At 50.9% G+C, this 15,342-nt stretch overlaps 2 long non-coding RNA genes across 2 annotated transcripts; both read right to left on the reverse strand.

Moving 5' to 3' along the window:
• Nucleotides 1-12: 12 nt before the first annotated feature.
• LOC123330780 lies at nucleotides 13-10,672 on the reverse strand. The gene is made up of 3 exons (XR_006546937.2): nucleotides 4,659-10,672; nucleotides 4,417-4,485; nucleotides 13-2,551 (listed from the first exon to the last, which is right to left on the reverse strand). It is a non-coding gene; the product is annotated as an uncharacterized LOC123330780 (long non-coding RNA).
• A 10-nt stretch (nucleotides 10,673-10,682) lies between these two features.
• LOC112580822 lies at nucleotides 10,683-14,144 on the reverse strand. Its single transcript, XR_003105150.3, has 3 exons — nucleotides 11,522-14,144; nucleotides 11,149-11,424; nucleotides 10,683-10,950 (listed from the first exon to the last, which is right to left on the reverse strand). It is a non-coding gene; the product is annotated as an uncharacterized LOC112580822 (long non-coding RNA).
• Nucleotides 14,145-15,342: the final 1,198 nt, after the last annotated feature.

Consider the following 15,342-nt stretch of genomic DNA (forward strand, 5'->3'; position numbering starts at 1 on the left):
AAGGCCCCGCCCACAGATGAGTCAGCACGTGCTTGGGCCTCGAGGACACCATACACTGGTGAGTGTGCGGGAGGCATGCAAGGCGGGATTTGATACCGAAGAGAGGCCGACCGTGTATTGTGCGTCATGAAGAATGCGAACGGGCCACGGGCAGCCTCTCCTCAAGCATCAAGTGGAGCAGCACGCATGGCAGGCAGACAGGCCGGCCCTGGGGCTCTCTTCCAAGGGGGTCGTCCCTCTGCGTCTCAGGGCATTGGGATGCGAGGGGAAGCGGCCGGGACACATGCTCAGGCGCAGGCCATACACAGGGTCCGCCCCAGGCGGGAGGCCTTGCAGAGTGACGGGTGTGGGCCAGTTTGGGGGGGCCCCTGCAGGGACCTCCCTGTGATTCAGTGGCATTGGGCGTGGACAAAAGACTGAATCCGAGCCGTTCATCACACACCAAGCAAATGCTTCATGATCAGCCTCCCCGGGCAAGCCCCGCCTCCTCCCAAAGTCAGCCTGCCCTCCAGGAAACTCTTGCAGGATGAATGTGGAGCCCATGCATTCACATACCCTGGATGGGGCGGGCTTCAGGCCTGGCCCTGCGCACGAGGGGTGGGTGGTACTGAAAACAGGCCATCTGTGTTATATTCGTCATTAATAAAGCGAACTCATCACAGACAACCTCTCCTCAAGTACCCAAAGTGGGGCCTACTCCACAGACAGCAGGTGTGCACCAAGGATGCGGGCTTCCCAGGAGCCGTCCTGAGGGTGGATCAGATGCCACAGGTGAGAGGAGGCAGGGAAAGGACACAGCCAGGCACCGCCCCCCTCCCCTCAAGAACCTGGCCTCCATCTGGGCACCCTGCCCAGGCAGTGACACAGGAAGACCCCACCCCATCCTCACCCCCAGTATGGGCTTCGTCAACAAGCGTTCCTCCAAGGTGAGATTTGATACTGAGAAAAGATCAACCATGTATTATTCGAAGTCAATAAAGCGAATATAACACGGTCGATCTCCCTTCAGGTACCAGGAGAGATGCTGAGCTGAGGAGCCAGTGACTTGCCCCGGCCCGTGGGCCCTGCAGGCTGCAGTGGGTACGGACGGCTAGTGGACCAGGTGAAGTACATTAGAAACAATTACTTTCCAACTGGTCGACCATCTGTCCTGTACCCCAGAGCGGTTGCCGGTACTGACGTTCTTCCCCGAGGTGCCTCCCAGATGGCCTCTCTGATGGATTTTGATACCGAAAAGGGGTTCACCGAGCAACATTCGTCGTCCAGATGCAAAGTTGCTCGGGTAACCTCTCCCCGCGTACCATGGAGAGGCTCGGACGCGTGGACTAAGGCGGATGCTTCAAGATGGCTGAGCTTCCAGACGACCCTCCCCACTCTGGGGCAGCTTGAATGCTGCGGACATCACCCTCGGCGGGAACCCTCCCGAGTCTAAGGCCAACCCTCCCAATGCCTCCCTGGAAGGTAAGCGAGAGACCCAGGTGGGATCTTATCCTGCAGAGAGGTGCCCACACTTGGGTACAGTGCCCCAGAGGCTGCCCACGAGCATCCATGGATATCTGAGAATGCTTCTTTCCCCCAGCCATCCCACCCTTGGGCAGTCTGCAGGTGGAGCGGACCCTGACCGGAGTTAACAGAGACGAAACCCTGTGGGGCCAACTCTCCAGCCCCAGAACCCAGAGAGGGTGACTCCGGGCACCCACCCCCAACCCCCGGCACAGGGGCTCCCCTTGGAAGATGTTGCCTTTGGAAGGAGCTCAGTGAGGTGCTGTGCGTGTGCCTGACCCTGACACCCACAGCTGCGCTCTCCGAGCTCCCACCAACACTGCCTCTGGCCCACGCGGGGGGTGGGGGGAGTGCCACCCCAGCCTCCTTCAGTGGTGACTTAAAATGGAGAAACCAGGTGACCCTTTGATTAGCCTCATACACAAATCAAGTGAAACACCAAAGACAAAGGGGAGAAAGAGAGAACAGAAACAAGCAGATGAACCACAGATGACTGCTCTTCAAAACAAGGCAACTGTCATCAGAACTGCAGCCTTTCCCAGAGTTGAATATGCTCGGAATCCGCCTCCCAGTCATGGGCTGGCCCCTGAGGGTTGGGGAGCAGACGATGTATGCCACAAGCAGAGGCCGGATTCTGTGCCCACCACCCATTTTTCGAACTTTGGAGTGGGACCGACAGCAGAATCCTTTCCCTGACGTTGGCACAATTTCAGAAAACCCCATGGGTCTTGCTACGGTTGGAGCAAGAGGCCAGCCACCCAAGGTCTGTCCTAAAGAGAGAAAACATATTACGGGCAGGTGCCCTTCAGGAGTCACGGATACTGACCTGCGCTTCTGAGACTTTCCCAGGGCTGGCACCGCCTCCCGGAAGGGCTCATGGGGACCGTCTGGACATTGATGGCTAGCGGGCCAGATGACATACATCATCAGTACCTCCGGGGCATGTCCTGGGGCCGCACCCCTGCACCTACCCGGGAGAGGGCTCTGGCTGCTGGCCACCTCCTGTGGGTAGCATAGCTTCTGCAAATACTCCGAGCTGGGGGTTGTTCTGGAAAGAGACCCACCATGCCGTGTTGGTCATCTGGGAGGCCTGCCCCCAAAGGACAGTCTTTTTTTTCACATCCCAGGCAATGGTTTTGACCCCAGAAGCATCAACTCCAAAACCACCTCCCAAATAAGGCTCAGCCTTTGTGACCATGTGGCATTCAGCACCAATGCGGAGCATGTCTGTGGGGCCAGCAAGGAGCCCTGAAAGGTGCCAACACCGGGACCCTAGGAAGCACCGCACCCGGGAATGTTGCAGCCCTCCTCTGTGTTCAGCACTACTGGGTACAGTGGTCCTGAAGGACCAGACCCCACTGACCAAGGAACTTCTCACTTCTAGACTCAGCCTGTCACTCAGAGCCCCACAAGGGGATGGAAGGAGAGCACAAGGGAGCAGACCAGGTGAGATGTGTCCCACGACGGCACCTACGCTGGGGACAACATGCACCCACTTTACCAACATGTCACCCCCAAGTCAGCACGTCGCTCTGGAAAGCTTTCTGGGCAGACGTGAGAAAGAAAGAAAAGGTGCATAAAGGATGCTGAGATTTGACCCCGTCTTCCTACTGACCCCATTGATTCCCATCCAAATACACGTGAATTTAACCATCTTAATGAGAATTATACCAACATTGATTTCCATAAAAACTTGTTTTTCAGACTGAATTCCACTAAACTAATCCAATTCCCAGTTTAGCTTTCCTGGCTTCGCTGTTGAACTGTTTTCATTTCTTTTATTTCCCTTGTTACGTTCTCCAAATCATTTTCATTAGGATCAATTCTTTTCCATTTAAAAATTTGAATGAAGATTTGATTTCCTCAACTTGCTTCTGTCGACGTCAAATCTCACCATCTAGCGCGGCTGCCACTATCAATTCACCATGTGGCCGCCGTGTCTACAGGGTTCTGTTTTCCCCAGGTCATATGCGGCAGCTGACACGCGGTCAGGAAAATTGAATTCTGCCAATTTGTAGTCAGTTGAACACGTTCTGCTTTGCTGTGTGCTATTTTGGCTGTTTTTAATTTTATTTTGCGTTGATTATTTTTATTACTCGTTTAATGCAGATGAGATGAAACATTGATAGCCTCTATTCATTTGATAACCCAGGAGAAAATTGAGAACAGTGGTGAGGAGATGGAAAGAGAGAGAGGGAGAAACAGAGAGAGGATGAGGAGCTATGGCCTCTAAAATTTCCTAGGGCAAACTTGTGCCTAGTCACAAGATCAGAGTACCTTCAGAGAGGCAGAAGGTCTTTGGGGTCAGCGGTAAGATGTAAAGGTGATCACAGAGGGTCCGAGGTAAGAACTGAAGCGGATTCAGCACTGACACCCTCCTTCGGGGCCCTGAGTGACCCATATCACCACTGTCTGTTCTTGATCAAGGGAGAGGTGTAGACCCTGAGCTTGCCACTGGGTCCCAGAAGCCATGCCAAGCAGGATTTGATACTCAAACAAAAGTTGCCTTTGTGTGATTCAACATAAATAAAGCGAATTCACCAAGGGCAACCTCTGCTCAAGGATCAAACGTCAGCAGGGCCAGAGCACCAAGATACCTCTTCAGAAGAGGCAGCACTGTCTCCAGGGTCTAGCTGCGCATGTCCACCCAGGCGGGCGTCTAGCAGGGTACTGATCCCAACTATTCTATCTCTGGAGACTGGCCCTACGTCCAGGGGACCCCTTGCATGTGATCGAAACATACTTATTTTTGCTTTCTTCCCATATGGGAGGGTATCATGCCCCAGCTCTAATGGCAGTATGGAGAGGGATGGGCCCCTGAGCTGGCTTAGGCCAGGCCTGAGTGGTGGATGAGGTCACGAGCTCACAGGTCACGAGTTTGGCCCAGGCTTGGGGCAGCATGTGGTCCCTTACCCTGGAGAGGCGCAGACAGGAAGGTCCTACCAAGGCCAGCATCTCCTCCGAGGGGTCCCTGAGCTGCAACTGAACAGAGAAGGGAGCAGCTGTTTAACATTCTCCGTAAGTGTTGTAACCATGGCAGGGTCCGTGTAGCGCCAAGCTTGCAGGATCCTGACCGAAAGACCAGCGACTTTCCTTCAAGGTGGGCAGGACTGCAAGGGCAAGGAGGCTTTGTCACCAGGAAGACACAGACTCACCATTGTCCTTCTTTCACTCTTCTGCCCAGGAGGCCTCCAGGAGGGCATTTCGTGGAGAAAATATGTCACCTGCCTTTGATTCATTCACCCAACACCGCCTTCACTGCATGTAGCTGGGGACACAGCAGTAGGTAAGCAAAGACTCTGCCTCCAGGAAGCACAGTCTAGTGGGTGAGGGGACAAGAAAGGCAGATCTAAGGTGTAATAACAATATCATAATGTAGGTGATCGTCACAAGAACCAGTTCTTTTTCAGCTTGACTATGTGCCAGACACTGTCTACACCCCTTTGCACATGATTGAGTTTTTTACCTACCCTATGAGTGGGCATTAACTCCATTTTACAGATGAATAAACTGAGGCACAGAACAGTGACACATCAAGTAACCTCAAGATCACGTAGGTAGCAAACATAAGGTATTAGTAAATGTGTTACTGATTCTTATCTTGCGCAAGGAATACATGAATCAAGCCATGGAAACGTATCTTCAGATTCCGTTGATTCTCCCTGTGGAGGAAACCCATCCAACCCCCACAAACACACCACCATCTCCCCATTGCTGGCTTTGATTTCCAGAGGTCACCCTGAGGATAAAGATACGTTAGGGGTAGTAACACATTGCATAAATAAAGTATGCGCTCTCTACTCATTCAGCCTCTTGGGATAATGCAGAAGGCCCTTTCCCTACAAGGTGCGTCATATCCAAGGTGACCTCATACCTAAAAAGAGGCTTATCAAAGATGTTTTATTCACCAGTGAGTCTTCAAGGAAGGGAGGACAACCAAGGTCTCACCTACAAAGTCAGCATCATTCCTGGGAATTCTGGGCAGAGTGGCATGGGCCACACATCAAGCACTCATTATGGGTAAATGGTTGGCTTCCTTACCCTGGAGAGGCATTTGCTGAAACTTTCCCTTGTGATGTCTTCCCAAGAAGAATTTAGTACTGAAAGGAGATTGGCCATGTAATACTCATCATAAATAAAATGAACACACCATGGACAACCTCCATTCGAGTACCCGACTCGGATGCTGGCTTCCGGCGTGTCCTGGACATCGGGCCCAAGGATGGATGGGATACCAACAGTGAAGATGCTGGCAACACACTGTCAAGGAAACAGGCATGGACCCTCCTGCCCCTTCCTTGGAATTAGCACCCCTTCTGGGGAGCCATCCAGGAAGGACACACTGCAACCGAGAGGAGCAAAGCATCATGTTGTACACAAAGAGAGCGGCATGGGGATGACTTCCTGTCAGACAGGAAGTGGATCTGCAGTGGAAGTACTGCTTCTTTGGGGAAGTCGGCATTGTGGACCAGCAGTACCCCGAGGTGGATGACACACGGGAGTGAGCGAACACAGGTGACACATACGTGGGGCAACATGCACACACTCAGCTCAACCATCCATCCAGGTGTGAGGACATTGACTCTAGTTTCCAGGTGCTTTAGGGCCAGATTTGATACCTAAAAAAAGGTCAACCATGTATGATTCGTCAAAGAATAAAGCGAATGCACCATGGAAGACCTCTCTTCAAGTACCACCAAGTATCTCTGGTAAGAAAAGCCCCACTTCTTGCTTCACGTTGGCACCACTTCCAGGCATCTTCCTGTGGATAGTCTCACACACACACAGGATGAGGACCAGGAGACCGCATGTGCTGCCATCCAGCTGTGATCAACAGTCCCTGCACTTACCATGGAGAGGCGCTGACTCCAAGGTCCTGCGCCCTGAAGGAGGGTAGGGGCTCGCCCCCAGGAAGCTCTCCAAGGCGGGATTTGGTACTAAAAAATAGGTGAACCGTGTATGATTCGTCACAAGTAAAGCGAAGGCTACACGGATAACCTATTTTCAAGTCCCGCAGATTAGCACTAACCAGGTGCCAGGGTCTCATCTTCAAAGCTGGCCTCCTCCAGAAAGTCCTAAGGACAGAAGGAATACTGAGTGTTAACAAACTGGTAGAAAGGGTCATGAGTGAAACACCCCCGAGTTCATTCAACTGTCCCATCCTAGACCCTGAAGTAGCCCAGACGTCAACACCTTTGCCTGTTTGACAGGATATCTAAGAAGCAGTTTCAAGGGTATTGCATGGTGGAGAGATCAAGGGATAAGAATGCATTATTTATCCTGGCACGGAACACAGCCTCATTTCACATTTGCATCCAGGCTGGCAGCAGTGGCCCTTTTCTGACTCACGCCTCGTGTCCAGGAAGCCCTCCAAAGCTGGAGTTCATTCCAAAGAAGCCGAGCTTGCAATACTGCTCATAAAGAAACCGACACCATGGGACACAAACCTTATTATATACCAAGGTGTATGGCACTGCCCTCAGAGTGGCGACCTCATCTCTAAAGGTGGGTTACTTCCAAGAAGTCTCCCTAAGGATAAAATGCATACTTAGGGTTTCTAGACCAGCAGGAATATGATGAAAAAAATCCTCCACTGTTAAAATCAATTCACATACCTAGCAAATGGTACTGACTCCATGTACATCCGGGAAGGTGGCGCTACAATGAGGCATCCTGCCAAGGTGGAAGAGGATACTGAGAAGGGGGAATCTGGGTGTAATTCATGTTAAGCAGACAAATGCAGAGTGCAAATGGCAATAATGAGTCTTCCAAATGAAAGTGGCAGCATGGGACCAGATCATAGGTTTTTCCTTCTCCAGCCGCCAATGAAATAATAAATGACCATTTAACCTAAGACAAGGGGCCAGATCATAGTTTCCCTTCTCCAGCCGCCAATGAAATAATAAATGACCATTTAACCTAAGACAAGACCAACACACGGAACAGAAAAGTACTTCTAGAAATACTAGAAGAAGACATCCTTGAAATGAAAAAGGAGCTAACTTGACTCATCAAGAAGGGATACGATTCAGAAAAACTGATGAAGAAAGAGAGTGACTGAGTCAGATCCTGCAAAAGAGCCAATAGAGAACCCTCTCCTCCACACACAAAAAGAAATGATGGATAAAATGAAATCAAGGCCAAAATCAATTGATAAATGCACAGCTGTAAAGAATAAAAGGGAAACCTGCTGTCAATGAAGAGAGAAATCTGGACCAAGGGATCTAAAGGATGCTGCACTAGAGGCTTAGCGGGTCTTTAGTCTTAATGTCCAAGCAGGAACAGGCCATGTGACATAGGGATGGAAAGAGGTGGAGGGCTGGGATGGGAAAGAGAGTCAGAAAATGCTCTCCTGGCCTAGAGAGATGACAAGAGAGTTTATTTCCATGCAAGTTGTGGGTAGAATGTGCTCCCCTGTGAGAAGCCAAGCTCATGGACCAAGATCTGGTGAGGATTTATACCAGATATAAGGTATGGGACTCCTTAGGCCAACAAATGAGTCCTGACTGTTGAAAGCCTGATGCCACACAAACCCAAATGTAGAACCATAGTGTTGTCAAGGGAACAACAAACCACACAAACATTAATCCCCCTGATGATAACCTCATAGAAAAAAGTTACAGAACCCGTGAAGGAAAGTATTATTATGAGTTAACCAACTCACCAAAGACTAGCACTTACACCCTTAAACCTGAGAAAAATGAACTGGAAGTACTGTCAGAATGTCTAAGTGTAAAAAGAACTGAAAAGCATGGAAGAGCATGAAAAAACAAGCAGATGAGTACAAATGGAACAGTCATGGTCAGACTTCCTCAGAGATGAAGACCTCACAGAAGACAGTGACCCAAAGCCTTCCTAACAAAGTATGTGAAGGCCCACAGGATGTGTATCTAGCCAAGCAAGAGGAGTGTAGAGAATTCATAGTTTAAAAGCTTAAATGATGATACTAAATGCAGAAGACAATGGAGCAGCATCTACAAAGTTCCGAGGGGAAAAAAAGTAGACTAAGAATTTTATGCCTAGCTAAGTTGTCCCTTGTGTATATAAACAAGAGGCAGGTATCCCCAGACGTGCAAGGACTGAGCAGTGTTAATGAGCCATTCTTGATGAAACAGTTATTCTGATATGAATTAAAATTAAAAGCAATTATTCTGAGATAGGAATTAAAACTTAGGAAGAAAGAAGGTTTAGTTTAAGGGGGGAAAACACTAATTATCAGCAATGAATCCATTTAAATATAGAACTATAGATTTAACATCTATAAGAATTGTGATTATAGAACACAATACAAATACTTATAATGAGAAAATTATATTGTACAGTATAGCTTTAAAAAAAGCAGGAGGTGGAGCTGATTTCCTCATCTTTCAGAACCTCGAGTGAAATTAAAACAGTTAAAAAATATGTAATGATCCCAACTATTTCATGTTTTACACAATGATTTTTCTTAATCTTATAGGGATCTTTTAGGAATTAGTACTTCTTTCAGAAGAGCAAGAAATATTTATTAATTCATCTAGTTTTCTTAAGCATATTCTTTGTGTTAAAATGGTGGTTAACGTTTTTAACAAAAAACTTTAGTAAAACTACAGTTAACATTTTAACAAAAATTACATATTGGTAAAACATTTGTGTCTCACTTTGTCTATCTTTCTATTTGGATATATGCTCGGGTAAGTATTTAGAAATTTCTAAAGCCCTGATGGTTACTTCTGAGTTGCAGAGATTGGCTATTATCTCCCCTTTTTACTTATATTTTCCCACACTGCTTGAATTTTTACTGTTAAGTATGTGTCATTTTTATGTCCAATTCTTTGCAACCCTTTTTTATATGTATGGTAACAATGTAAAATAATTCATCATTCTTAAATGAAAAACAAGAAATTGAAACTAGCACTGCCCTCTGCCCTCAAATTTGGTAGGACTTCCAGGTCAACAGATACGATGATTCGTCCCTTCTTAGCCCAGAAAATATACTAATACTGGTTCCCCCGCCGTGACTTTGCCAACATGGCTCAGAGGCCCTCCTCTCTGGGACAAGATATAATACTAAAACAGGAGGGAACTATCCACTGGGTTTTGGTTTGTTTTTCTTTTAGAAAACCCGGAATCCCCAGAAGCATCATGGACATCCCTATTGCCCCAATCACTTGGGTCTTAAACCTAAGTCACATGGTCATCCATGAACTGACTGAATGATAGGGATGCTGGCGGCACCAGTCTGGTAGTTCCAGGGCCAACTGCACGTTGAAGTATACTGGCGTGGAACCCACAAGAGTGCGTCTTCCCTGGAGTCCCCATCAGCTCTGAGTAGATGCCCGGTGCAATGTGATACCGAAAAGAGATCGACCGTGTATTGGGCATCATTAACTAATGCGAACTCACCACGGACAACCTCCCTCCAAGTACCGTGAGGCAGTGCCGCTGGTGGCCTTCCCACATCCACACGGCCTGGGCAGCTTGAGGGTGGCCACTGGGGCAGACAGGACGCTGAGGATGAGGATGAGCGGACCAACTGGGTCAGTCCCCAGGTCAAATCCATGCCCCTGGTTCACCAACCCAGGATTCCAGTGGACAGCAATGCCACTTCCCGCACTTGGATGGCCATGCAAGCAACACGCAGCAGTGCAGAGGTCAGCCGCACGCGAGACATCGCCAGGGAAGCCACGCGTTTGCAAGGACAGGGAAACCACTGCCTCCTTGGTAAACCTGGCCTCACCCTAGAGGAGGTCCCTGGAGGGTGTGAGGCTACAGAGGATTAGTAAACCAGGGGCCACACAGTCTCCTGGTCTCACCTCTATTCTGAGAGCTGAGTCATGAAAGATGCTTCTAGGCGCCCCTTCTAGGTTAGCCATGTGTATTGTAATATATATATAAATAATATTTTAAATTAGGGCATTCCTGCAGCCTCGCTTGCTTGTCCTAAAGTTGACAGCACCCCAGGAAATTGCCTCAGGGTGAGCAGGGTTTAGCGTCAGTAAAGCAGGCATCCTCAGGAAAGCACACGTGGGCTCAGCCATCCAGGCACCTACCTTGGAAGCAGCACTGGCCCGGGAAGCCCTCCGAGGCAGAATTTGACACTAAAAGAGAGGAGAGCCGTGTATGACTCGCTTTGATGAATCGAATTCATCACGGCCAGCCTCTCTTCAAGTACCATAAGTGAACACTTGTGAGAAATCCATTGCCTGTCCTGCCAAGGTGGCTGCCTGTAAGGAAGCGGTGGAACAATCTTGGGTAGTGGGCCGAGTGACATGCGAGCACGTTCATTGCATGCTCACCCGAGACGCACTTACCCTAAGCAGGGGTGACTCCCGCTCGTCCTCCTGGACCAGGAGGGCTGCCATCTCACTGCCATCGTCACGTCAGCCCATCATGGTAGCCCCTCGAATCCTATGATGGCTGCACCGTGGCTACTTCCCCACGTGAGCATCACCTCTGTGGACCCTTCTGTGGAGAGATGGGAGGCCAGGAGTTAGAGGATCAGGTACAAGATCTAATCAATAAGTATGTATTCAGGGAACAGTCACACACCCCCAACAGAAGCTGGCCACTGGCTTCTGGTCCCTCAGTGGAAAGCGACGCGTCGTCCCAGGCGCGCTTCAAGGAGGCTGTGGCAGTGATGCGGATGCCGCCACCGTGACTCACCACTTTTTAAGTCCATGTGCCCTCCCTGCCATGGTCGTCCGGATCCACAGAGCGGCCGCCAGTGCACGCCCACCGCTGCCCCAAAGTCGGCAGGACCTCCTCCGCATCTCCCAGGCAGGTGCTGAGGGTTGGTGACTAGGTGGCCCAGAGGGTGAACAGAGTGCTGGCCCCTCTGGTCAACCAGTCACACACCCTGAACGGCGCTGACACCAGGGTCTCCTCGGGAAGATGGCCTGGGGCCCAGGAAGCCGCTCCTCGACGTCTCCTGAGGTGACCCTGGTGAGAAAACCACAGCTGTTTCCCCAGAGTTGGAGCGGCCCTTGGGAAGGCCTCCTGCAGGAGGACACCCAGGCGAGGGGCCCAGAGGACTTACAGCTTGGACAAGCCCACGGCCCTGGCCGGCCGGCCAGCCAGTCGCATCTTCCACGAAGAGCACAGAGTCTTCTCTTCCAGAGTGGCCGTCCCATCCGAGGTGGGCATCCTTAGAGGTAGTATTTGGTACTGAAAAAAGTGTTGTCCGTGAATGATTCGTCATAAGTAAAGCGAATCCACCACGAACAACTTCTCTTCAAGTACCACAGAAAGGCAGAGGCAAGACAGAGCAGGGGCCCCTTCCAGTCCTCCGAGGGGCGCCGCCTCCGACTGCGGTCCTGCGGGCAGATGGGACACGGAGCGTTAGTGAGGCGGACAACGCGCGTCCCAAAAACACACTGGGGTGCCGGCGGCTGGCCACTTACCTCCCCGGAGCGGGGCTGACGCCCTGCCTGCCCCATCCCTGGAGCGGTGATGGCATTCCCGAGTCTTCGGGGGCAGGGCTCAGAAACGAGGAGAGAGGGGCTTCGCAGTGCCAGCTTGTCCCAGCTCAGGACCCTCCGTGTGGGTGTGGACCCTGGGCTTTCAGAATAGGGACCTTGGACTTCTCAGCACAGCACACTGGGTTCTCTATCAAGCAATCGAAGCACCACCAAGCTCCTTCATGGGACTTGTGGGGTCTACCAGATGAGGGGAGTTCCAGAAGAGCCACCACGGGGGGCTCCTGGAGAGTCTGCCCAGCCCTGGGCCCTGAGGTCCCCTCAGAAGACCCCGGGAGACCCCAACTCCCTCATCCCGATGAACCACCCAGCAACACAATTCCCAGAAAGCTGGCATCAGAGGTCACCACATCCCCCCCAACAACCTGAGGCCAGCAGGACTGGGTTCAGTTTCCCAGACTGACCACCCAGTGCCCACGCCCCACAGCCCTTCCACATTTGGGACCGCAACTCATCACCATGTCCTCACTTCTCTGGAGGGATTCACTGTCCACCACCGAGGGCTATCTGCACCCCGCCACCTCCTACACTGGAGGCTCACAGTGGACAGATGGCCTCCCGGCTCAGCCTCACCTCCAGACCATTCTTCTCCTCTTTCCCTTTTAAAATCTCAGCTCACAGCATTTTCTTCAGACCTCACTGCCCACTACCTGGATCACAGCCACCCAGGTCCTCCTTCTGGTTCACCATCCTCCCCCCGAACACCTCCCGACCTCCTTCCTGACAGTGCCCACCCAGTGATGCTGTCCCCAGCTCTCTAGCATTGGCCTGGAGGCTGCCTCACCTCCAGTTACCTCTGCCAACATCCCACCTGACCCTCAAGCCCCATGGTCACTGCCTCCGCCTGGATCTTGGCAATCCTGGTAATGATAACTTCTCCCAAAGCTCCTGGGAACCCAGTGACTCACTCTGGAGCCCCAATTCAGCAGTGGTCACATGTGTAGACCCTCGGGTTCATCCCCTGCCCCACTTTGTCACTCCTGACCCTGGCTAGGCTCATCCAACCCATCCCTGGGTCTGCTGGCTCTACCTGTGGGACCTCCTATGTTCTTCATGTGGAGACTCCCATTCTCTTCCTAGCTTCCATCAGCAACTCAGATCAATACAATAGCCATCCATGTGGGCTCTCTATCAGCACCCTTGTGGTCAGAGTAACCATTTCAATACAGACCACACCTCCCTCCCCACTCAGAATCCACCCATAGTTTCCATCACACTCAGAACAAAATCTGGAGGTGCCCAAGCCTCAGAGGCTACCTCTTTCACCCACAGTCCAGTCTAGCCCCACCTTCCTTCTTGCTGTTCCTCAAAGATGCCAGAGAGCTTTCATGTGCCACAAGCTTCTCCCGAAAGTCTGACTCCCAAACCTACTTCATTTCCATTTCCCCTCCCCAGAGAAACTTTCCCAGACCCTATATTTAACATAAATGTCTATTCTATCTGTGCCTCTTCCTCACAGCTTAGCCTGCTTTCTTTCCTTCATAACTCTACAGTGGATAGAATGATATCGCTTGGCTTCGATCGTCCATCTCTCCCACCAGATTGTCAAGTTCACATGAATAAGGACTTTATCGTGCTCACTGCTCTACCCCCAGCTGAGGGGACCCAACTAAGGTCTAGAATCATCTAGTAGATAGTATGCTCTCTCATGATTTGTGGAATGACATTCCTCATTGATTGGTCAACTGATGGAAAATTCATTAGCAAAGTGGTTACAGTCATTACAAGAGAATCTGACAATGCAGAGAAAGAGCCCTGTTGAAAAAGTATCACAGTCCAAGCAGACATCCCTTCCGCAAAGCAATTATCCAAAGGGCTGGGTCTTATGGGAGAGGAAGCCAAGTGCGACCCACCAGAGACAAAAATGAGACTCTGCTCAACTCACTCTCCACGTGTACAGGAAAGATGCCGTGCCAGCACGTCTTCCCGAGGTTGGCACTGCTTCCAGAACGCCTTCCTGGGCAAGAGTGGACCATCACAAAGTCTTTCCTGGAGCAAATACCATAAGGATGACCAGTTAGGTTATCAGACAGTATCACCCCACATCGTCATAGAGCATGGTCTCCAGGAATTCGTTTTATGAAAGGTCTGGTTCTTTTGGGAGAAGACAATGGCACCCCACTCCAGTACTCTTGCCTGGGAAATCTCATGGATGGAGGAGCCTGGTGGGCTGCAGTCCATGGGGTCGCTAAGAGTTGGACACGACTGAGCAACTTCACTTTCACTTTTGACTTTCATGCACTGGAGAAGGAAATGGCAACCCACTCCAGTGTTCTTGCCTAGAGAATCCCAGGGACGGGAGCCTGGTGGGCTGCCATCTCTGGGGTCGCACAGGGTTGGACACGACTGACGCAACTTAGCAGCAGCAGCAGCTGGTTCTCTTGGGACAGGTGGCAGGTGTTCTGTGTGAACGAGATTCTCGGGTCAATCTTTCAGATGGGTTCGGAATCAATGACAACATCCCTTCCAGAAATCACAGCTCTACTAGGCAGCCACCTCCTGCCTAGGTTAGATTCCAGTCTCGGGGGCAACGAGTGACAAGCATCTTAAAGGATGCGCCTGCACTGTGATCCACCAGCCACGTACATACCTCGGGTGGGCACGAAAACCAAGACCTCCTCCTGGAAGGTGGGATGCTGTCGGGGAAGCCCTCCAGAGCAGTATTTGATACTGAAAAACTGGATGTCCCTGTATGATTCGTCATAAATACAGCGAACACAGCAGGGATAACCACTCTTCAAGTACCAAAGGCTAACGCTGATGAAGCACCTGCAGCTAATCCTCCTAAGGACGAATTGGGGACTGGGGGTTAGGAGGATTGGGTGTGGCCCTTTGTAAATAAAGCCAATCATGCATTCCTGTCCCCTGGGAAGGGGTGGAAGCCAGCAGCTCTTCATAGGAAGCGTTCCAGGCAAGATCAATACTGAGAAACAAACCTTCCCTTAGTGACTTAGCATAAAGAGAGGAGAAGCAAGGAGAAGGTCTTTTCAAGGGACAGGTACTAGCATGGAGGAGGAAGCAGCGCCTCTTCTTCAAGTCTGTCTTGAGAAGTGACTGGATAGGGAGGGACTGTGGATCAGTTGACATACATCATTGACAAAATGTATGTTCTCTGATCAACCATCCGCTCCCCTATCACGGACCACGCCCTGCCCTCAGGTTGGAGTCCTGGTGGAGCACCTCTCCAGGTGGGAGCTCGTCCTGCAAAACAGCAGCTCGGATGTGATCAGCCACACAGGCTGTGATGACATGACCGTGAACCCCGCCGATGCTCAGCCCTGGGGGCGAAGCATTTAAGACCTCAAAGCTGGGGGACGGGCTGGGGGGGCTTCATCCTAACAAAGGCCCAGGGTTTGAGACGGGCCATTCTTTCAAGAGTCAC

The sequence above is a fragment of the Bubalus bubalis genome, chromosome 20, assembly GCF_019923935.1.
Source record: "Bubalus bubalis isolate 160015118507 breed Murrah chromosome 20, NDDB_SH_1, whole genome shotgun sequence".
Lineage (NCBI taxonomy): Eukaryota > Metazoa > Chordata > Mammalia > Artiodactyla > Bovidae > Bubalus > Bubalus bubalis.